Source organism: Micromys minutus (assembly GCF_963924665.1).
Source record: "Micromys minutus genome assembly, chromosome: 20".
Taxonomy (NCBI): domain Eukaryota; kingdom Metazoa; phylum Chordata; class Mammalia; order Rodentia; family Muridae; genus Micromys; species Micromys minutus.
The window spans coordinates 21,647,516-21,672,473 of NC_137955.1; the positions used below are offsets into that span (position 1 = coordinate 21,647,516).

Genomic DNA, 24,958 nt, shown 5'->3' on the forward strand with positions numbered 1-24,958 from the left:
TCCTGTCTCTCCATCTCTCTCCCCTTTCCTCTCTTTCCTTCCTTCTTCTCTCTCTCTTTCTCTCTCTCTCTCTCTCTCTCTCTCTCTCTCTCTCTCTCTCTCTCTCTCTCTCTTTCTCTCTCTCTCACTCTTTCCTCTCTTTCTACTGTCTGAATTTACACACATGTTGACTACTCCACACAACAGCACCATTTGTTATAGACTTTTACTGTGCTAAATACACAGGGCATGAATCTTATCATTCGGATACATTTTAAGTGAACTTCTATTTGTCAGACTTGCATAACTATTGTCCATCCCAAGCACCTTGTCATCTTTGCAAATGTGATTTTGAAACCACTAAATATTAACTGCTCATCATCCCCTATGCCACACACTGTTTTTCTTTCCATTTGAATGAGGCTAATTTATACACCTCGGATTATTGGAATCATATTGTAATTGCTGTTTTGTGATTGGTGTGTTTCTTGCAACAAAATGTCTGCAAGTTTTATCCACATGGTAGCCTGTATCCCAGTTTCCATCTACATGACCAGCACAGCATTATATGTCCATGTCGCATGCTGTTTACTCATTCATCTGCCAATACTCACTTTATTGTGTCTGTCTCTTGGCTTTTGAAAATAAAGCTGCCATGATCATGGTATCCGAACATATGGGTTAACTCTTTGATTTCCTTTTGGATATATTCCTAAAAGCATAATTACTGGATCGTGGGATAATTCTTCATAATTTTTAAACCATCTGATATTTATAGTTTTGATCTTTCTTTTCTTGCACTTTTCTTTATGGTTAACAGGTGTAACATTAGTAGCAGTCCCTTGTCTAATTATCCCTTCTTACACATGGCTACCTCTAGGAAGGGAAATAGGCTTCGAGGGATGTCTAAGTAAAAGAGACCCAGCTCTGGAAAATATATGCTCTGTCATCCCTTTCTATTAGTGGAGGTTTATTATATGTTTTGAACTTTTAAATTGCATTTTAAACAACAAATTCTATAAGGATTGGTGACCAACAGAAAGGAAGAATAATATAGGTATTTATATTAAAAATCTATAATGTAGGCCTTGGCTGTGTGACTATATGTTTTGATGATAGATTTAATGTTAAGTGATATCTACGGCAGCACCTTTTTCTTTGAAGACTCCTAAATTATTTGTTATGGACACTTATTGTGTATCTGTGTTGGGCCCTAAGTGCAAGTTTGTATTGGTTTGTGGTAATACCAACTGGGGCTAAATATAGGTTATTAAATTTATACAGAAGCCTTTGTGCACCTGCTGAGAAAGAAAACAACACATTACTTGCTGGCAGTAAAACTGTCTTTAGTCATCACCAAGAACTGTACTAAAAATAAGTTCAAAGTAGCAGTAAACTGGTATGAGTAAAGACTTTGATAATCAGTTTTCTGAAATTACCAAATATTAGATTTTGGCCATAATGCAAATCATCCCCACTCTTTGGTTTGTCAGTTAAGCCAAGCACTCAAACCTTGGTTATGATGGGCCTTGCAACTCACCCTTCCTAGCACCCATATTCTTTGGATGATAGGTCATGGCACATACCATACATTATTTATTAAATTATTTATTAAGTCTTCTGGCACAAGATTTCTTTTCTTTAAAACTTGAATATTCTCTGATATATAAAGAAAGGCTCAGAGTCTCATACCTTGTCTCATGCCTATGTTGAGGATATTGACCCAAATTATCCACATTTACACCCACCCACTTGACATTGGTTCATCCATTGTGCCATTAAGCAATAAGGATGTCTTTTGTCATCATTATAGCTCAGTTTGCTTGCACAGCCTGCCTGTCCCTAGGGGAAAAGAAGATATGCACAGCACAAGTCACCTAAAACATCAATGCCTGAAACTGGGTCCTCCCAGGGCCTGCCATGTCAAAACTGTGAACAAGCAGCTGTCGAGAGGGCAGTGGGTCAAAGGACGTGAACGGAAAGTCTTGTGATCTGAGTTCTCTCCTCACAACCAGCAGTGGAATGGAAGGGGCGGAGTTACTGATATTATGCTCTTATGTCAACACAGACCTTTGTGTGCAGATGTGAGAGCATATATATGTGTGCACACTCACAATACTAATATAAAAAAGCAAAAACAAGAAGTGAACTCAGTGAGGTTGTGAAGTTGGTATGAAGCAGTTTTGGTGGGAATATATAACTGATACAATCCCTAAATTGGTCGACTTTATAAATTCTGATTAAATGGTTACATTATTGAGAAATGCTTTGTTTGGATCTGATTATTTTTTTTAGTGAAGTCCAGTGGTCACATAAAATATTTCCTATTTTCATTTGTTGCCCATTGGAAGACTGGCAACAAGAGGCTCCTGAACTGTCCATGTGGGAGGCATGAGTAGTTGTCATTCTTATACTTTGTCAGGCATCTCTTAGGCCCCTTTGTTCTTGCACGTGTCACCAGCCTCACCCTTAGACAACACTTATCTGCCCCTCAGCTCCTCATCCTAAGAGCTTCTACTCTTTGCACACTTTCTTCAGAAGGTTTGTGAGTGACCCTGTCATTTTCCTGATATTTGTCTTGGACCATATTGACCTAGGTCATTTGGGGGAAGAAAAGCAAGGCTTCTAAGAGATAAAGGATTTTAATGAGAGTTCCTTTCACTGGAGTCTTTATAAATTAGGTCAGTTGCAATTTGATAAAAGCAAGAGATAATCTAGAATGGATAAGTAAGAAATGAGAGGAGATAGAAAAGCCCCCATCAAAATGACCACTAATGCCTAGATAAGTGTTGCTTTAAAGCAACTACAGCGGTTAAAACTCCAGAATACAGGAGATATAGGAAGGCTGAGTTTTGGGAAACATGTATATCTATACCCCAATAGATGAAGACGAAGAAAACATTTTAAGTCATTGCTCCATCATGCAAAGTGAAGCCAGGAAATGTCATTGGCCTGTTAGCAATGAGGATTCTGACCTAAGGAAAGGATTACATATGGCTCCAAATTCTCTTAACAGATATAGGAATTAGTTCTAAGTCTTCTCCATCCAGAATCCTCCCTATTCTCCATTACACCAGGCTGATGAATTTGATATATGCCCTAGCCAGGTTTGGGTTCAGTTAGAGAAGATGGACCTAACCCTCAAGAGACTGGAGGCCCCAGGGAGCAGGGAGGTCTGGGGATTGGGGGGGCATCTTCGTGGAGACTGGGGAGGAAGTACGGAATGTGGAACATTCAGAGGGTAAACCAAGAGGGTAATAAAATCTGGAGTGTAAATAAAGATTAAAATCAAATTTTAAAAAAATGTGTTTGGCTTCTAAGGTTGGTGTATTGCATAAGGAAGCATGAGCTCTTATGTATGAAAATATTCTTTGTATGAAATTATATCCTTCAAGTTGTTCATACCCTTTTTATCTGATAGATCCATTGCAGCATGAAGTGGTAATTAATTAAGATTTTTACTGTCCAGGAAAAAAAATGCACTGGTGTTCACCTGGTCTTGTTTATTAGAATTGACTGAATCATGAATGCTCTGACTTCATTAGCAGCTTAGCCCACATATAGATCAATAATCTGGTGGCATTATTGAGAAATGGCAGAAACCATCATGTGGAGCCAAGTGGGAAAAGCTAGTAACTGGGATGTGAATGAATCCCGAGGGATCCCTCTTGTGAGTGCTCAAAGGGAAGATCTTGCTCTGGGGTGCCTTCTTCTCAATACCTTCTGGTCACCCTGAGTTCATTCTGAGCCATCATCACAGACTTCCCACTGGGATGTCCTCACTCACTGCAGGCTCAGTCAATAGAGCCAGCCAAGCAGGGACAAAATTGTCTGAAGCTGTGAGCCAGGATCAACCTTTTTTTTTCTCCTTTAAATCGTTTTATTACATATTTTGTAGTAGTGAAAAGAACTAATGCTTTTTTGTGCTTTTATTTATTTTTACTTGTCTATAGTAAACTCTGTATCATATTAGCACTACAGAATATGAATAAATAAATACCTTTATCTTTAGTGGAGCATATTGTATAAGCTTGCAATCCTAGCACTCAGGAGGCAGAGGCAAGAGGATTGCTTGTCCACGAACAGTCTGAGACAGCTACGTAATTAGTTCTAGGCTAGCCAGAGCTAGATGCATAGTAAGGCCTTATCTAAGCAAAGCAAAGCAAACAAATAAAACTATTTTGTACATGCAATTTTAATTTGTTGGTATTATATAATGTGACATAAAATATACCACTCAACATTGGTCCTTCAGAAGTATAAAGGCATCCATAACACGTAGACTATATCAAAGCAGGAAACAGGCTGTTTAATTTGACATACAATCTACAGTTTATTGATTACTGGTCTAATACTTAATGATGCATGTGTGTGTGTGTGTGTGTGTGTGTGTATAATGTGTGTGTGTTTTGTCACATATATGGGGAATAAGTAAGAAGTGGAACATGCTGTAAACATCAATAAATCCATGGAAAGTATACATGTCATCTCAAGAACAGTGAGCAAAGATGGTAATTGGTAATACTAAGAATAATTTTTGATTCTTGCTGAAAGCCTAATGAGAATGTTGCTCTGCCCTTAGCCTTTCTGTACTTCAGTTTCCTCCTGTGTAAAACGTGAATAATAAGGTCATGTGGACTCCAAGAACCACATTATTGATGTTCTAACATGGATCAGAGGCTTCAACATTTGGTCACACATCTATGGTTTCCTGCAGCTAGGGATACTGAGAAAATTGGTACAGGTAAAAGTCTGGGGAAGCAGATACAAACTTTCCCTGGGCTGTTCCCAGTGGACTCATGCACACAGGATGTGTTTAATTCTCTCAGCAACAAAGTATGACAACACAAAGAAGATGTTCACCGCAGGAAACCCCTGTAGACACTCAGCACTTAGGGATTTTTTTTTATTCAGATGTGTATGGTTAAACTTAGCATATATAAAATTCCAGATATCTAGGAGGTAGTATCGCTTCACTGTAAGCCATACCATTTATACCAATAATTTGAACAAAGCAAAAACCAATATGTAAAGAAGGGAACCAGCCAGGAGTCCAGGTTAGTAGAGACTAGTCTCAGGGATGTTCTGCTGGTCTGTCTTTCTCAGGATAGTGCGTAGGACTTTATGCTAACGTCTTCCTGCACATGTTTCTGACACGATAAGAAGTAAATATGATAATGTATTTATTTCAGTAATGCTTACCAGAGAATAACAACCCCCACATTTCAGAAACAAAAGCAAAAATCCCCTGCACATTTCAATCTGAGTAGATGAACCAGGAGGCAAGATGGACATAAATAAATATCTCACAGCATTTTAAATATGGCATCTTCCTTTGTGGATGTGTTGTATGCTATAAATCATTGCTCAACGCATGACACTACATAAAAATTACTGTTAATTTGACTTGTCAAGCTGGATCTATATTTATAAATGGCCTACCTGGTTATCTGTTGAATACTGTGTCTTACAGGCCACACAGAGAATTCCACACCCAAGTGACAATGTCATCTTGCGATTCACAGTTCTCACAAAAGTGAGGGATGTTTCTTCTTAAGGTCTCCTAAACCTGCATATACTTGTAAGTTAACAAGAGAAAGATAATTCTTAAAAGATTCCTCTTTAGTACAGGATAAGGAGGGGATTCAGCTCCTGTAATAGTAACTGACAAGGTTATTTCAATGGATTAGTCTGCAGTATTGGCTGCATACCTTACATTCCATGAAGAACATTTAAGTGTAGAATAGTTCTATCTGTTCAGTCACAGAGAAATGATGGTAAATGTGCTATCAGTTTGCATGAGGGAGCTTGATGACACTTTATGTTGTACTTTAAAGATGTCTGCAGTCGTAATTGATTCATTAAAGCCCGAGAAGCCAGAGTTCCTTCTTTATTCTCTCTGAGACCCTGCTAATCCTCAATTATCTGTCCATGGATTTTCCACTTGGTGGATAATTTCCATGCTAATTTTTAATGCCAGACAGAATCTCCCTAGCAATTCAGAATATGTTGGGTCATGTGTAGATTTCTCCAGGCAATAAAAATGCTTTAGAAATTAAAGTATCTAAAAGCAGCCCCACAGAATCCCGTATGAAATGTTAAGATGTTCATCATCTGGGTGATTACTTCCGAATATTTACTGACTTGATGTGAATATATGAATAAATCCTGCAGGTTGTTTTTTTTAAAAAAAGTGGTTATTTTTAAGAAAGATCTTATTCTGTTTATAGAGGAAAAATCCATTATAGGCACATAAATAAGACATATTAGCTTCTTTTTTTTTATTGAAAAACTTTATTTTAAAAAACAAAGATAAATGTACAAATTTTAAGCATTTTTGCATAAAAGTATACAAATGCATTTTTTAAGGTTGTAATTAAGTATTTGTGCATACATATACATACACATATGTATATATGTAACAATAATATAGGAAAAGAGGCTATTAATTTGAGGGGATAGGAGAGACTAGGAGGGACTGTAGGGAGGAAAGGGGGATGTGATACAGTTCTATTTTAATTAAAATATATTCTTTTTTTTCCTTGAACTTCACACAGTCTGTGAGTTGTTTCTGGGGTGTTCAGAGCTTTCTGGTTAGTGTCCAATTATCAGTGACTGCATATTATGTCTGTTCTTTTGTGACTGTGTTACATAGCTCAGGATGATATTTTCTTACATGCATCCATTTTCTTAAGAATTTCATAAACTCATTGTTTCTGACAGCTGAATATTACTCCATTGTGTAAATATTCCACAATTTTTGTATCCATTCATCTACTGAAGGACATCTGGGTTCTTTCCAGCTTCTGGCTATTATAAGTAAAGCTGCAATGAACATTATGGTGCATGTGTCTTTGTTGTATATTGGAGTGTCTCTGGGGTAAATGCCCAGAAGTGGAATAATGGTTCTTCAGGTAGTACTATGTCCATTTTTCTGAGGAACCGCCAGACTGATTTAGTAGTGGTTTTACTTTGCCCATCAGCTAATGAATCCCGTGAATACTGAGGCATTGAGACTGACTTCAACACAATTTCCTAACACTCTAGAACCTCTGCATCCCTCATTGTCTCTTCCAAAAAACATCCTTAAACCACCCAGTGTCTCCTCTGAAATAGAATAGGGCTAGTTTTAAGTGTGTTGTCAGCTTGCTTTCTTATATGTAAATTATACCAAAATAGGCCTACTTTACTTGTTAAGAAAGTTTCTTGAAATAACACAACTGTTTACAAGTCCACCACGTATTATTTAATGTAAATGACTTGCTATCATCTTAAATTTCCTCTGGAATTTTCTTACCAGGAAATTCATGAAGATCATGAAAAAACAAACAATGTAACTACAGAATGAAAAATAGAACTGTTTTCCGGTTCACGGGCCATTATCAATAGGCTTCCCTGCGTTGTTTTATAATGTATATTTATATTATCTGTGTACTTGCCTAGGAAGACCTAATAGGTCTGTGAGCTGTTCACATTTGCACACATTATTTATACTTATCTGGTGACATTTATCAAACTGTATATGGTCAGGAGTTTTCCACTAGTTTATCTCTGTTTTACAAATGTATTGAACTTAGGACTATTTCTGCATTTTAACACACTTAGGATAAACTGTCATTGGCATATGACAACAGTTCAGTGGTGAGTGCACATTTATGTACCACAGCTCTCTTTAATAATGGGATTGCTCTGCTTCTATTTATTATAATTAATATTAAAAAGTCATAGTCCAAATTTTTATTGTCTAAAGGCCTGCTGTGGAAAACAGATGCCTGTGTTTCCATCCTTCACATAGAGAAACTCTTTGATATACCTTTTAGCAGCTTCGCATGGTACAGATTTCCATATCTCTTAGTAACAAACTCATGTCGCTACTTCCTGGCTTGTTGGTCTTAGATGTGCCTGTTGTCCTTCTGGCATCCAACTTGAAGCCTCAGCTCTCATGTTGATTCCTCTTCTCTCCCTCCATCATTTGCTTATTATAACTATATTAACATCTAAGCTAAATTAACCACTGTTTCCTTTGGTATGATGAGGTCATGATTTTCCACAATTGCACCAACTAGTACTCTATGATTATGCAGTCATTTCGATAGTTTTAAACCTTTAGTGTTGACTCTAAACAACTAAATTCTCTTTATGCATATGGTCATATTGTTCCAAATGTTCAGAGGTTTGTAATTTACCTGTTACAATTTATCCAAATGTCCATGCCTAGGAATGGTGTAGCAAGCCCATTTTCTCTGGTTACCAGACCTCTACTACACTGTTCCCCTACAGAATGCTCTCTAGGTCTGATGCGTTAATCTAGGCTACTTTATCAGGTGATCCATAGAATCGCCTCTACCTCAGCTAATAAATCTGCACCTTTTGTGACTTAGCAAAGAAAATGATGACCCCAATGGACATATTTTGTCAGGCATTATTCATATGCTTGCATTCAATGAACCATATGTTCCTATGATAGGTACTGCTAGAATTCCATTGAGCACATGAGGAAATCAAGTCACACAGCATAAAGCAGTTGCCACAACGCACAGCCAGATAGATGAAGAATATGTATCCAAACACAGGTTTCCTATGCTAATATCTGTATCATCAATTTTGATATACTACCTATTCTCAAGGCGTGTCTTTAGTAGAGAAGAAGATGCATTTCCGGTAAGGAATTTGAAGCTATGCATATTGGAAAACATAATTTCATGCTTGTGATAGATTGCCTTATTATGTAGGAAAAGGTGTCTAAGTTGCAAGTGACCTGACTCTCAACATCTGAAAGAGTTGAGACATTGTGTTCTACCACCAGGATTTCCTTTTAAGAAATGAAGCGACATTTTTTTTTCCTTTGCTCCAGCATCTGGCTTACCTGTGAATGGCTTCTCTGAAGTCTCCTGGTCTCCTGTTTACAGTTAGTGTTTTGATCTCTGACAGGCATTTCATTTACTCACTTTGATGTATAATTGGCAGTTATTTTTATCTAAAAACTTATGTTTTTGACACTCAGATTATTTTATGTTGCTTCCTTGCTATTCTACTTGGCTTATTTTGTTTCTTTATAGATATTTCATTCTTCTGTGTTCTTCAAGGTTCTTTTTCTCATGTTCTATGGCCCCCATCTTTTATGTTAGAGGTTTCATTTATGTATCTTGTTATTCCGAGATGACTACTCTTAATTATTGGCAGCTAGATTATAATGACATGTCCACTTGTGGGAAATGACGGAAATTCTTCTGTGGTATGAAAAACCATGCCAGGAGGTTTGTTAAGATAGATTAGGTTGAGACCCGAAGACATAGTGGGTACATACCTGAGGCCACTCCCAGTTCCCTGCCAGACTTGGAACATGTGACATAACTTTCACGTAAAAGAAACATGCACTATGGTCATGTAGGCACAAGACAGAGTTCTCTGTGCTAACGAGGTACCTAGAGGCCTGGAGGGCTTAGCTAATAAGCATTCCTTCCCAGACATTCCTCCCTGCAAAAGGGCCACCCTGAAAAATGAGGTATGCTTTTAAATATCTACTTTCCATTATGACAATAAACTGTTTAGAACCATGGACTGCCACTTTTCATCAAAACCCACCAGTGGGAGCCATGAAGTAGGCCTTCAGTTATACAGAGCTGAAGCCTCATCTTCCTTAGAAGGCCTCTCGGTGCTCCCAGTCACACACAACCGAGGCCAAGCCTGCCTCCATCAAGATAAGGGCAATCATCCTCTCTGGGACAAGATGTCTTCAGCTTGAGCCTCCTCCCCCACTCCATTCTCTGCTCTTCCATGACTCCCAGTGGCTCCTGGATGCCCAAGAGTCTAAGAACCCAACTGCCCTGGCCTCATAACATGTCTGAGGACCCCCAAACCAGCTCCAGCTTTCCCACATCTCAGACCATACCTTCCTACCCCAGAGCTGTCTCTGGCACATCTCCAGAGAGGTATCGCAGTGCTTCTATACAGCCCAGCAGCCCCTGGCAGTGGCGTGGGCATGGGCTAAGCACAAAGTTTTCTCTGCCTCCCCAAGCAGCCATGGCCAGTGGTGAGCCTACAACCCTATGCTCATATTGCATTTGGGATTGAGTTCAGCTCTGTAGCAAGGTCTCTGCACCTCAGTGAAGTGGTTACTTGTTAAGATCTGTTTTTACCGTTTTAACTATTGTCCATCTCTGGTTTACCCAAGTAAGGAGTCCCTGTGGATATAGCTCATTAACTATATCAGCTAGATGGCAAATTTGCCTGTTTTTGATGAAACACACACCTCTCCCGGTAAGTAAAGTAATACTCTAGAGTTCTGGTTGTTCAAGCTTTAGAATATGGTGAGGCATTCTTAACTATTTAGTGACACTAGAAATTTCCTATTTCTATGTTATATGTATTACTTAGTTTTCAGAGCCAAACTTGGTTCTCTATTTCTGGAGAAGGGACTTCTCCCTTGTTATGTGGGATGTGTACTGTGTGGGATGTGGATCTGCTGCTCCTTGTCAGGATTGGGACCTCTGTTCTAGATCATATTACTAGCCTCCATGATCACATCATTGCATCTTCATGATACTTCTAAAGCTAGTCTTCATGATGGGTCCAAATCAGAGGCTTTTCCATGACTCTTGAACAGCCTGTCTTTCTTCCCACCTGGGTATTTGACATCAGGATTTATTACCAATCACCATCACTCTTCTGTTTCCACTTTCTATTTTCCAGGTAGTTAAGCCTTTTTGTCTCCTTGCATATATTTTTTTTAATTTTATGCACTTCTCTATCTTTTTCTTTGGAAAAGAGATAAAGAAAAAATGCATATTTAGTGTGTCATGATAACTGAGCTGACAAAAGTGTCTGGACAAAGCTGCCGGTACTGTCACATGGAAAACCAGTAAACAGGGCCCCACTGACTTCTTGACACTTTCTGCTTATTAACTAAATGTGTTCTTTGGCAATTTCACACATGTGCATGTGGCATACACTCTGACATTCTGATCACTTTCTCAGCGTGGGTTTTTTTTCTGATCACTGTATCTCCCTTCCATCTTTGTCAATCCCAGTTCCATTTCTACAAGTTCTTTCCACAGATTCTTGCTTTGGTTTCCAGACTATTGGTCCATTTGCCTTAACTGGGTATCTTAGAAAGGAAAGACTCTCCTTGGTTCCTTTTCCAGTCATTTTCAACGGGTCCATTCACACCTTTTGTTCTGCTCTTCTCAGCCTCCACCTCACCACAAAGAAACAAGGCATTTAAGAAGGGTGAGACTGTAGATAAGCTATAGAGAGCCCAGGACACCTCACTGGGGTGAAAGAGCACAGCAGGCAAATTGTGGGTCACATGACTAAGTAATGAGAATGTCATCAACATACATAAATATAACATGGAGGAAAGTATATACAAATATTTTTTTCTCTCCAATTACTTTATTAATGGAATTTTAGAACCACTGATTTATGAAACTACAATTATGATACATTTTTATGTTATATGTGGTTTTTTTTTACTTCCACACATTTTACTCTGACTTTTCATACATTCAAGTGTATCTTTGTGAAATCTTCCAGAAATAATGTTTTCACTCTCCTCATGTTTTATTAGACATTTACATAGAATGGTAAAATCAAATTTTTGTAAGATTTCATGCTATGTACAGACAACAACACTTTAGGAAGTTGAGTATATGAAAGACAGAAATATTTTTTCTAGGCACTCAGATAAAAGGGATGGATTTTTTTGTGTTTGTACAAGGATAAGGAGAGAAATGAAAAAAGGAAGGCATAAGTGACCAATTCCTTTATTTAAGAGCCTAGTTTATAGGTTTATAATACTTAGGGCTTACAGTCTCCTGGCCAATTTCATAACAGAAGTTGTTAAGTTGATTTGAAGGGAATGATTAGTGAGGAACATCAATCAGGGAGTGGGCAGCTTTTCTCTCAGGCAATTTCAAAAGTCAGAGCAAAACTAAAAATAGATGTTGGCAATGGTCAGTGAAGGGCTCTCCCCACAGGCACATGTTCCCTGTCCCCTGCCTTCCTAAAGAATCATCTCAGAAAACTCAGTGATGGGCTGTCTCTGTCACTTCCTTACCCAACCATATTAAAAAAAAAAAAGATTCCTCTGGTTTATACCAGGATTGAAAACAAAGCTGGGAGAAAAGCCAATGAACTGTTTTGGATTCAAGAGAGTGGCATGGAAATTTAACGTGTCAAGCTTCCTTCCCTCTGTTAAAATCATGAGAACCCCATGTAATTATTTAAATGGAATCAGAAAATGATTGCCAGTGGAGATGCTAAAAAAACGAGAGGGAAATCTGGGAAGTGGGAACTGAACTGTCTTCTGAAGCTGAATTTCCTTCACAGCTGAGTGTAGCACAGCTGGTGTTAAGCCTGGGTGGATGGCACAGGAGATGACTCCACAATTAGGAAAAATCAAAATGGTGAAAAACGTGTTATTGATTTATCAAGCTGTGCTACTCATATCCCACAAAATAAGAATAATTAGATAATCAGAAACACTTTCAAGTAAATACTTTAAAAATTGTTAAGAAATAAAGAAGAAAACGTATGAACACTAAAAAAAAAGTACAGGGGATAGATAATACAATAAGAGCAAATCAAGAAAAAAAAATTGAGAATTGCCTTTACAGCTTATGAGATTTTGCAAAATACTTGTAGTAAAAGAAATACATACATTGAATAGAAGGAAAGAAAACGTTAATGAGTGAATGATAAATCTGAACAATGTGGTATAATGATGTGAAAATTGAAACAATGAAGGAAGGATGGAGAGACATGAAGAATATTGATTGAGAATGTCCAGCACCTCTGTATTACTAACAAAGGAGAATGCACAGAGAAGTGTAGAGAACTATTCTCCAGCTAAGGCTAGAGAATCCCCCAGAAAATAAGAGGGAAGTCTTAGGTTTAGAATTCCTGCAGAATACTGAGTAAGAAATGAAATGACAAGTAGAAGCTGAAGCCTTTCAAAGTTAAGACTAGAAATAAACACAATTTTTAAAATTTTCGATACTTTCATTAGTTGTTTCAGTGATTATCCAAAACAATCATCACTCAACTTTGTTTCCTCCTTGTTTAAGCCCATTGGGTCCAATTTATGCTGCTTGTATACATTCTAACAATCCATGTGAGCACGATCCACTACCAGGAGTAACATCATTAAATAAAACTAACTGTCCCTCTCCTGGCAGCTATCACTTACCCATAGCTCCTCCGCTATGGGATAGAATTGCAAGCTCCCCGTCCCACTCTTGCTTGGATTTCGTCAGGCTAAATCATGCACAAATCTTCATGCTGTCATAACTGCTGGGAGTTCATATGTGCAACTGGTCTGTTTTGTTCAGGAAACATTATTTCTTTTCTTTAATCAATGATAATATATTAAGTTAATGCAGTGAACTCCAGAAGTTTTAAAAGCTGTATACCACATTCAGTACAAAAAACAAATTACATGTACTACTAGTTTATATGTTGTGGATGTTATAATGAATATACTGAAAATTATAATGTATATACTAAATGAGTAGTGATTGATGCTGGTGCACAGCACAAGAAAACATAGAGAAGATATTAGCAGGGAAATCAAACACTTTCCAGTGAGGAGTGCAGGCTTTTTGTGATACAGTAGTTAAGCATCAAGGGAAATATACAATGTTAGCAATCATCCACGTAGGAATATATGAGCAGATGCTTAGGAAGACACAAAGTGAATTCAAGATGGAAATCTCAAAAACACCAGGAACTCTAACTATTTCTAATAACCATAGTAGGAAATGGCACATTCTTTTGAATGGTGTTATGGATAGCATACTGATGTTGCTCCAAATTCTTATCCTGGAATATTTACTTTTGATGTAATGACATTTGAGAGATCCTTAGGTCATGACAGTGAAATCCTCACAATGAGATTTGTATACTTTTGAAAAGGATCTCAAGTATTCTCTTGCTCTCTTTAGGCCACAAGGACAAGGAAGACTTGGTAGTCTACAAGCAAAAGGATTGTCCAGAAACATGACCCTCAGATCTCACACTTTCAGCCTCTGGACTAGCAGAAATAATGTTTATGTTGTCTTATGTTACCTTATGGACCTTGGCGATAGCAGTCATTGTTAACTAAGATAGGAGAGATGAATGGTTGAGTGGATGGTCCTTTACAACTGGCTGTAAAAGATACTGGATAACATTTTACTTTAAATGTAACTTTAAAAAAAAGATTTTATTTTATTTTATCTTATTTATACGAGTACACTGTAGCTGTCAGACACACCAGAAGAGGACATCGAATCCCATTACAGATGGTTGTGAGATTCTATGTGGTGGCTGGGAATTGAACTCAGGACCTCTGGAAGAGCAGTCACTGCTATCAATCACTGAGCCATATCTCCAGCCCTTAAATGTATCTTTTATTCACCAGATATAATCGTTATCTCAGAGGCTTACTTCTGAATAAGCTTGCCCGTTTTACTTCTTTCCAAACTCTTGTTGGCTAGTTCAACTCAGCTGTTCTGGCCTAAACTCTCCAAGCTAACTGATTCAAACTGGCTACTCTTGGATTCTGACTGAATTTCTCTTTTTTGGCCTCATACTAACTTTGTCAATATGTTCTAATCTTCTGGCTTCTTATCATCCTACATGTCAGTCTGTCTTTACCTGTGCCTAGCTTTTTTCTCTCTGCAACCTGCCTCTGTAAAAGTGTTCCAATAAAACTGCCTTTCAACTTAACTCCACTGAGGTGCACCAAACTGTATCGACCTCTCTCTTTGCAGTGCTCTCTAAAGTAGCTTCTCTTTTCTGTCTGTTCTTGTGAGGATTGGGCATATTCTATCTCTGACTCATTCTGTCAGATCTTTCTCTGATTCATTGCTTTATCTGCCCCTCACTTTCAAACACGGCTGCTTCCTTCTACAAACTAAGCTTACTTTGTTTGGGATTAAAGGTGTGCAAGATCACAGAGACCTAGAGAGTCTTTGAATTTGATCTCTTGTCAGAGTGGCCATGTTGCTAGATTAAGATGCCCCTACATTTTGTATGTTTCTCAAAGAGTACTTTGCTCAGTTTTAATACTCTGTTTTTAATCTAGTTTCCATTAGTAGTTTTAGAGAAACGCGTGTTGTTAGTGTCTTCTCCTTCAATAAAAAAAAAAAATACTCTTTTAAAGTCACTAATAACTCCAGCTCAGCTAAACCAGAAGTCACTGAACTTTCCAGCTGCTCATGTACTGCCTCCATTTTATAGTCTCACAGGTGTTACAAGTATATTTAAACTGTTTCTCTGGCCATTACCTGTATCCCTACCACCTTATACTCTGACCTTTGATTCATACACCATTTATGTTCCCATGGTAACTGGATAAAGACAAAATGTTAGATATATCTTTAGATAAAATGGATTATTAAAACAATGATTTTGAATTTCTCATTTGAACCCACACTGGAAGCAACCTTATACTGTTGGAATGAATCTTATCTTGGACTTTCTTGAGTATAATGACTCTGGTAGCTGCCATCATACTAGGGTATGACAAGCACTATGTCAACTGGATACTCTGTGGGAAGTCAGCATGAGTGCCTATGTATTATTGAGGCTATCTTGGGCTATAGGAACAGGTTAACACCATAAATTCTTTAATAACAAAGGTATCAGTGACATCATACCTTATTTCATATGTAGATTTAGTGCCTATATTAAAATTAACTTTATCAGCAGAAAGCATAGGTTTCTAGGACTGGATTACCAAAGCTAAATTTCTTTTTTTTTTTTAATTTATTTTTTATTGGGTATTTTCTATATTTACATTTTAAATGTTATCTGCTTTCCCCCCATCTCCCTCTTTCTCCCATTGTTTCCATGAAGGTGCTCCCTCTCCCAATCACCCTCTCCACCTCAGTGCATTGGCATTCCCCTACACTGGGAAAATGCACATTCACTGGACCAAAGGCCTCTTCCTCCATTGATGCCAGACAATGCCATCCTCTGCTACATATGCAACTGGAGCCATGGGTCTCAGTTTCTAATAGGTCCTCCTATAAGACAGATTAAGATATCTATAACTGTGATTGACTTCTGCCTCTGTGCTGTCCTGATCCACTGCTACTGTGGGGAATGGGATAAGCTTCTACTACCGACAAAATTCATGTCATTCTCAGTGTCTCTTGTGATTATCTTGTCACTTACTCATTTGGATGATGATCAGATACTTTGGAAATGTTGCAAAATAAAGGAAACTTAGAAAATATCCGTGTAGGCTAACAAGTGAGGATACACTGGCAAACACTTCTACAGTCTCGGCTCTTGGAAAGAAAGAAAATTCTGTGGCTTTGTAACCCACTTAATAGAGGAGAACAAAGAAAGAAAGCTCTAAGTATGCATGAAAGGGTGCAGCAATTCGGTGGAAATTATACTCTACAGGTTATTTTAAGTAGGAGGGATAATTTCCTGACTCTAAATAGGATGCGAGAGAGAGTGGGAAAGAGGAGAGTAGAGAGAGAAAGAAAAATTACTTCTGTTATACATTCAGTCTTCTTGGGGAATAGCTTATTAGGTTGTGGTAATTGGCCAAATATTAGTTTTGTTATGACATATTTTATACACACACAATGCAATTTGTAGTTCCAGATTTTTTTCCCTTCATCTCCACTAATCCTACACTAATGTTCATTTCAAATTTTGTCTGCTAAGTTAGTATGTGAAGTCTGTCTCAATACTAGGGAAATATTGGAAACTAACATAATACCAGAATGTGTTATATAATTTTATTGCTCATTTTAGCCTTAGGAATTAGGGCAGATAAGTTTGGTCCTTTTCGAAAACAAACCTCATGTATGGGTGTTTTTCCTGCATGCATGTCTTTGTGTAATGTGTGTGTGTGTGTGTGTATGTGTGTATGTGTGTGTGTGTGGGTGTATGTGTGTGTATGTGTGTGTGTATCTGTGTGTATGTGTATGTGTGTGTATGTGTGTGTATGTGTATGTGTGTGTGTGTGTGTGTGTGTGTGTGTGTGTGTGTGTGTGTGTGTGGTACCTGAGAAGCCAGAATAGAGTGTCAGATCCTCTATGACCGCATCTGTGAGCTGTGTTGTGGGGACTGTGTTGTGGGGGCTAGGTATTGACGTAAGCTCCCCTGGAATGGAAGTCAGTATTATTAACTTCTGATCCATCTCTCTCGACCCAACAACCTATTTTACGGGTCAGGGAGTCAACACCACTGACAATATCAGCATATTCTGATGCAATACGTGTTTAAAAATACCGTATGCTTTGGAAAGCAGAACATGCTACAAACTCTCTGAACTGAGACAGGAAGTATTTAGCTACAACAACAGCAACAAGAAGAAAAAGATGATCCTCAAATAATCGAAGCTCTGTATACTAACAAGAAGTGAAAATGAAACACTTTAAGGAAAAGCAAACTGTAACCCACTTGGTGACAATACATGAAAACCAATCATTAAGTATTTAAATTAAAACTCCGTTTTATAAAAATATAACAATGGTGTCACAATATGGCAATGACTTTCTCTATTATTGAAGAACATTGGGGGCTTACTGAATGTATTTATTTTTATCGAAAGGCACTATTCTCTGCTCACCAAAGTCACAAGGGCACTAATGCTGAAGTGATGCACAGACTACTTGGTTTCTGTCTGTGTCAGGAGTATGCTCTAGGCACTAGTGATGGCAGTAAACCTGGGGTTTCTATACCAGCATCTTACCTTTCTCACACTCAAGTTTCTCCAATACTCACTGGAGGAAATACAGGGACAGAGAGTGGAGCAGAGACTGAAGCAAAGGCCATTCAGAGACTGTCCTACTTGGGGATCCATCCCATATGCAGCCCCCAAACTCAGACACTATTGCTGATGCCAAGAAATGCTTGCTGTCAGGAGGCTGACATAACCATCTCCTGAGAGGTTCTGCCAGAGTCTGCCAAATACAGAGATAGGTGCTGGCAGCCAACTGCTGAACTGAGAACAGGGCTCCCAATGGAGGAGTTAGAGAAAGGACTAAAGAAGTTGGGGGGGGGTTGAAACCCCATAGGAAAAACAATGATATCAACCAACTAGAACCCCCAAAGCTTCCAGGAACTAAACCACCAACCAAAGAGTGCACATGGAGGAAACCATGGCTCCAACCACATATGTAGAAGAGGAGGGTATTGTCTAGCATCAATGTGGGAGAGGCCCTTGGTCCTGTGACGGTTCGATGCCTCAGTGTAGGGGAATGCCAGGATGATGGTGAGGTATGAGTGGGTGGGTGGGAGGGGAGCATCCTCATAGAAGCTGGAGGAGGGGGTATGGGAGAGGGGAAACCGGGAAAGGGGATAACATTTGAAATGTAAATACATAAAATATATAATAAAATGCAAATAAATAAAAAATAAAATGAAATAAAATAAAGTAGAAGCAGTCGTTCCAAGGATGCCCACAACTTCAGGTTATCAGCACATCTGCAGTACTACTCATCAAAATCAGCTGACATCTGAGCCTATGTGTGCTTTGAATGATTTAAATACAGTTCTAGAACAAACGAAAAGGCTGGAGACATCAAAACTCAGCCAATGATGTTGAAAATTAGCAGTATGGAGACCAGTGTGGTAAGCATTAGAAATTCTTGGTCTATAAAATGTTTACAATGCAGAACAAAAACAAAGCACTCACAGAAGAACTTGTTAGTGGAAACATAACCATTGCTTTATGCCCTGTAGAAATGCAGAGATGGCTGGCCCATTAAAGAAAGACTAAGCTCACAACCAAAGATATGAGTTCATTTCCAGTTTGTAATGTACAAGTGTTTTGTTACATGTGACCTCTGTCTGAGGTTTTTTTCTTGCGCAATATGTCGAACTCTTCAGATATTCGCTTGCCTGGTTTGTATTTGTGATGTAGAATTCTATTCCTCGTTCTTTTCTCATCCATAACGAGAACTCAATGAAAGGCACAAAATATATGTTCAGTAAATACATACTTGAGTACCCTTTTAGTAAAAGGAAGCCTTAAGTTGGTGTCGCACTAAGGCTTTCTATTGCTGTGAAGAAACACTCTGATCATATCAACGCTTGTAAAGGAAAGCAATTAATTGGCGCTGGCCTACAGTTCAAATATTTAGTTCATTAGCACCATAGTGGGAAGCATGGTGGCAGGTAGACAGACATGATGCTGGACAGGAAGCTGAGAGTTGTACATCTAAATATGTATGTAGCAGGAAGGGACAATAATTTACTAGGCTGAAGAGAGCCTGTAAAACCGCGAAGCATACCCCCATTAACACACTTTCTGCAACAGGGCCCCACCCACTCCAAAAGACCCCAACTCTTAAAAGAGGCCATGGGGGCCATCTTCTGTTCAATGCATCACAGTTGGGTACAAAGGAAGCAGGTGAGTAAAGGTATAATTTTTACAGGCACTTCAACAGTCTTGCTTGATTGACAATGTCTATAGAATCTGAAGATAATTTTTTTTTTTTTGTACAGAAGTTTCTCTGATGGAATTGAGTAAAACCTTCTAGAAAACAGTCAGAGATACAACAAGTTGGCCATCTCAAAGCCAGGTCTATGAAATCTTATTTTCAACATGAGCTGTGGGACACTTGAGCAATTTGACCTGGCTCATACATTCTCTTCATATGAATTTAGCATTATTCTACAATTAGCAGGATTGGATGGGGCATGTAATGTGGCCTTTATTTGCTGTGTTGTTATTTGTTGTAAAATTTTCCCTTTATCTTCCCTGTGTCTCCGGCAAGGGAATCCAGATCTAACTGTGGTGTATGGACACAGGTTACTCTGCCTATTCTATGTGGGTGACATTTTGGTAGCATTTCTGAAAGTCTAGAGGTGGGTTTGTTTTTGCTCTTGTCTAGTCTGCCACCCTTTGCAGAATCAGGACACGAATCCTACTAACCTGTTCAAACACTGCCGTGTCTGGAAGTCTGTGTGTTGTCATTTGTTTTCCTCTGCCAGAATCTTCAGGCAGCCTTGGACCCTTTACCTCATCAAAAATAAAAGAAAAATGTAAATATATAGAATGTTATTAGTTATTATTATATTTAGCCATTTAAAAGAATAGCTGGCATCACAGTTGTTTGGTTTTAAGGAAATAAATTATATAAATACATACTCTACATCTTCCTATTAACTTAAAAATACACGGTGAGATGGCAGAACATATTACTTGTCTGTAGCTAACCATGCCCACATTTGTCTGATGGCAGCAGTTTTCTGTGAAATATGTTTGTAGCTCCTAAAAATAAATGTAATTCATTTCAAACAGATGCCATTAGGGTTTACTTGTGAAACCCTCTTCCTCAGTTAAAAAAAATTCAGTCTATTCTTTCTTCTTTGGCTTTCTTCATAGCACTAACAATGATTTCCAAGGGAGTTGAGCATTACCTTGAAATGATACAGCCCTCTCCTTGGCCCCCACTGTAAATCACTGCTTCAACCAGCCCTTGATCTCAGCACATGATACAATACCCAGTATTTAGGATTGGTATTCAGTTAACATTTATGGAGTGAAAATTATTAAGCCTTCTTTTTCTTAATTTCCTTTTTCTTGTTACTGAAAAATGCCCCGTTATTGGTGAAAACGGTCTGTCAAGTCTTCAATCTGGCTTGCTTTCCTCTCGCCATTGTACCTACAGTTGCATCTTCATGAATCCTAACTTTATTTTCAACTTTTCTGTTTCTAGCTACTTGTGTTATGCTCAAGATGTTCCTTGGTCCTTTTATTCATTCTATACTCAGGTTTGAATTTTCGAATTGCTAAAGCTTCATGTCTTTGAGTCACCCGGATGTGTGTTAAGCATTATATTGGCTATCTCCTAACACTCTCTGACCTAACTAATCTTTAATATTACCAAACTCATCATTATTCATTTTTTCAAGAGGGAGGGAGGTAAAGTTCTCTGCATGGCAGCTAAACATTATAACAGTGAGAACTCCCATTTAGTTCTCCCAAATTGCTGTTGTGTCTTGAAACACATTTTGTACAGTGATGTTGATTTTCCTGAAATCAAACATGCACATCTTTTGTCTCTTTCTCCACATAAGCACACGGTTTCCCCCTCTGTGTGCTTATCAACAGCAGCATTGTGTTCCTGTGATCTATAACTACCTTCTCACAACTGGGAATTGTGTGTGTGTGTGTGTGTGTGTGTGTGTGTGTGTGTGTAAGTGGTGAAGACAAGTTTTAACATCATTGTGTATAATATGTGGACAACCTAGATTTCCTGTGAAACACCACTGCCCTTTTTCCAGCACCCTGTTCTAGTGGTGAATAGGCTATGCTGGGAGCTTACATGCATATTCCAGTATTAAAAGGCCTAAATCTTAAAGGAAGTTTCCAAATCAAAAACAGGTAGAAAAGAGTTCATGTGAAATCATGTAAAGTGCACAATTTGGAAGTTGTCCCACTTTTCTGAGAGTGAAGTTCTAGTAAATACAACTACCTTGAGAAGCATGGCTTCCCAGCAATCACTGGAAGGCAAGGGCGCCCAGGAATGCATTCTCCCACAGGTGGGCCATTCCTGGAAAGATACAGTGTAGATTCTAATCAGACAGTGGAAACTTCTTCTTTGAGTAACTTGCCATACACAAAGTACAGGAGCATCTCAACGCATTCTATTTCTGTTGCATTCAGAGAAATCATGTTTACCTCTAGTGTTGTTAGGTTATTCTCATGCTTAGCATTTATTATTTGCAAAAGAAAATATAGAGCTCTTTGACAGGAATGGATTTGAGGTTATACAGATGTGAATGGTTTCTTAACTTGATTATCTGATAAAAATTAAATTATAAATAGTGCTCACATTGACTTGAATTATTTTATAGTTTTTTAAAGTAGTTTAAAATAATCCTCAAATATATTTCTATGGAAATCGCCTGTGTCCTGTGGGTTGAGATGAGTTAAATAATGCTGTTTTCCTACCAGAGTTAATATGCTGTCATGTACCAACATTTCTCTCAGAAAGAAGACAATAGGAAAGTAACCTTTCTTAACTACCTATATCTGTTGTGACATAACAGAATACCTTATAAAGAACAGACTTCAGTTTCCTACAGTTCTGCAGGCTCTAACTAAGTACCCAGTCCATGGCTCTCGTTCAAATACTCTCACTGTAGGGGTTGAGTTTCTGCATAGTTTTTGAGGGCACACAAACATTTAATCAACAGGATTAGAACAGAAGGTAAAGAGTTGGAAAAAAATGTCTGTCTGTCTGCCTTTCCCTCTCTATTTCTCTGTTTCTTTTATTGTTTATTCATCCTTACAAATAATTTTCCATCCTGTTTTTATCTCCTTTAGAAAAATATTAGCTATTTCACATACATATTTCAAAACAGTGTTTTGAGCAACAAGATTTAATGAGATATAGTTGATAGCTATGTGTTCATTTGCTAAATGGTTGCACAAAGACCTTAAACAGGATCTCAATGGCTTCCACAGAAAGAGAAAGTATGGAAGATAACAGAATTCTGTGATTCCTGAGTGCAGTATGCAATTGCTCATTATCTGTTTGCAGAGACACATCTTATGTTCCTTCAGATATTAACTTAATGTAATTTTAATAACAATGATTACCTTATCTATTCAATTTGAAACTGAATCACTCCCTCAGCATTTCCAATGACATCATTCCACTTTAAATAACAACAAGTTGTTCTCTGATCACTACACATGTGCCATGTACTACACATAGCCCATGCATGGTCCTTTCAAATATACATGTGCATGTTTAAAAAAAGAAATATGCTACAGTCTGTGTGTTTGTGACTCCTCCTATTCAGTTGATACGTGGAATAATAATTACCCAGATGATCATATTAAAAGGTAGGACATTGGGAAATAATTGGATCACCAGAATTTAGCACGTGTGAATGGTAATCATGCTGTATTAAAGGGTAACCAGAGAAATAGATTTTTCCATCATATAAAGATACAACTGGAAGGAGGAATTTATCACAAAAACCAAGTCTTTAGTCTATGTTCACTCATCATTATTAATGCTATCAGAGGAAAGCACAGAAAACCTTTGAAGATGATTAAGATGTGCATTTTCCTGTAACAGTGGGTTTATGACTCCATTCATGCACATGCATTAAATGACCAAAATATAACTCAATTCTATACTTTTCTAATATATGCACTGATATATATGCTAGTTATAATTCAATTTTTAAAAATATAGCAAAATAATAAATGATTTCAATTTATAATATTTTAAACTTATGCTTATCAATATATGATATCTATGTAAAGAGAGGGAATACCTAGTAGAAAAATGATTAGATAATAGATTTTAGTTCTTAGTACAAACAAATAGCAAGGGACACATGTGTGTACTTTTCTGATTTATAAATCCTACAATACATGTAGGCTTTGAATGTTGCATTATACACCCTAAATAAATTGTATACCCTTACTTAAAGCAAATAAAAAAGAAGACAAAACAAAGAAGATGGATTGGTCCAGAGTCTTTTGAATTTGAGATAGCTATAGGTGCTTTATAATTGTGCTCTGGTTTTTAGTTTTGTTAGTTTATTTTTGTTGTAGTTGTGATTGATGTTGTTGGTGGTAATGGTGGTAGTAGTGATGGTGGTGAAAGTGCTATCTCTCTCCTCTCTGTCTCTGTCTCTTTCTCTTTCTCTGTCTCTGTCTTTCTCTCTCTCTCTCTCTCTCTCTCTCTCTCTCTCTCTCTCTCTCTCTCTCTCTGTGGTTTGATTTGTGTATGTGAATATGTACAGATACATGCACATGTGTGGATAACTTTTAGGAGTTGGTCTTGTACTTTCAGGATGGGTCTGGTGATCAAATTGAGGTCCTAAGAAAATAGACACAGATCTTTAGGTTTCACATGCCATTTTACCTGCTGAGCCATCTCTCCAGCCCGTAATTTTGTTCCTTTAATTATAAATGCTTTTAAATTCGTGGTAATAGCTGAGCTAGCTAGCAATCTTCAAGAAAATCAGTCACCATTGTTCAAATAAATATGTCTCTGCCCACACTGACCTTGAAGCAGAGTATACAGAAATGTTCTTTGGAGCCAGTGTTGGGGAAGCTTGGGTATACAACATTGCCTTTGTGTATGACTGTATGGTTTTTATTTTAGATTTAGATTTAGAATTTTCACCGTATGGTTTTTCTTGAGGCTGTGGCATATCCCAGGAGATACACAGGCCCCTTCCATTATTTCACCCACATGTCTGTGTCACAGGTCTGTCATCATTATCTAGTCGTTTTTCTTTTACCTGAGTGATGGCAATAATCGTATCTATAGTGTCTAGATAACTTCAGTGCATCTTCTGAATTTGGCCAAGAGTACATTATATGTAGCCTGCTCTCAAATTTCTTCTTTGCCCTTCTGTGGTATGTAGCAAGGTTTGATGGTTTTGAAATCCCAACACTAATGAACTAAAAGAAGAGAGAGAAAGCAGTCCAATGTTGTACAAACAACACAGCAGGAATTAAGTTTATCAAAATTTAGGAAGATGGATCAACAAGAGTAGGCTTAACTTGGGAGACAAAATCAGAGCTCAGTCTTTCTTCCCTTGAACACTGGTACTTCCATCCTAAGGTTTATGTTTGGTGTTAATTGTCAACTTGACAGGATCTAGAATCAATGAGAAAACTCAGCCATGCCTATATAGGATTATGTGGATTAACTGCCTTGGGAATCCCCATATTAATTTTTTTGTAATACCATTATTTAGGTAGGGGCTAAATGGATTAAAAGTTCTGAGAACTGGCAGGCATCTATTGTGTGACCAACTGCTTCAAGCTCCTGCTGCCTAGACTTCCTCACCATGATAGACTACAGTGTGAAGTGCTAGCAAGATTAGAGGCTTTCTCTTTTAAGTTGTTATATTAGGATAATTTATAGCAACAGGAAAACAAATTAAGATATAGTGTTTGGTTATATTTTAATTAGGAAAGTGACTTCTTTGGGAAGCAAGACTTCCTTAATAGTATGACAGTCAGGCAAGCCTTTAAGCTATATAA

The 24,958-nt window shown here is 37.9% G+C and overlaps 1 protein-coding gene across 1 annotated transcript in view; it reads left to right on the forward strand.

The window, feature by feature from the left end:
* The window catches only part of PLCXD3 (phosphatidylinositol specific phospholipase C X domain containing 3), a gene marked incomplete at both ends in the record, with an annotated part of 158,954 nt that overhangs the window by 19,126 nt on the left and 114,870 nt on the right, over nt 1–24,958 (forward strand). The window lies entirely within an intron of this gene.